Below are 523 nucleotides of genomic sequence, written 5' to 3'. Positions count from 1 at the left end.
AATCATTTAAAATCATTAAAATTAGTATTTTATTTAAATTTATATACATTTCAAAAATCTGGTGAAAATATTATAATCTGGTGACTTTTTGAACAGAAGTCTGGTGAAAAATTTTTTAGAGTCGCGGCAACACTGAAGGACCGTCACTCGTGCCGTGATCGTCATCGTTACCTGACGTGGCTCTTGTAAGGGACGCAGGATCCACCGCCGAGCCTCAAGTAGAGAAGACCGGAGTTGCGTTTCGAGAAACGAGAGGAGTGAGGAGCAGGAGAGCATTCGGTGAGACGAACGTCGCTAATTTGTAGAGTCGCCCGTTCCGCGAGACGAGAGGGCCGTGTGAGAGTATCGAGTCCTTCTATAAGTATAACGGCCGCAAGGGCCGTGTAAGATAGAGCCGCGAGTCTCGCTTGTAGTGAGAATCCGAAATCGTACCGCCCGCTCGATTGCGCTAATTTCGCGTCATTACGATTGTCGTCTTTGCGTTCGCCTTCGCCTGGCCGAGTCACCGCGTGTTTGTATCGTG

The sequence above is a fragment of the Wasmannia auropunctata genome, unplaced genomic scaffold, assembly GCF_000956235.1.
Source record: "Wasmannia auropunctata unplaced genomic scaffold, wasmannia.A_1.0 LD336106.1, whole genome shotgun sequence".
Taxonomy (NCBI): Eukaryota; Metazoa; Arthropoda; class Insecta; order Hymenoptera; family Formicidae; genus Wasmannia; species Wasmannia auropunctata.
The sequence above is the reverse complement of the archived record's forward strand: the minus strand, read 5'-3'. Positions refer to the sequence as shown.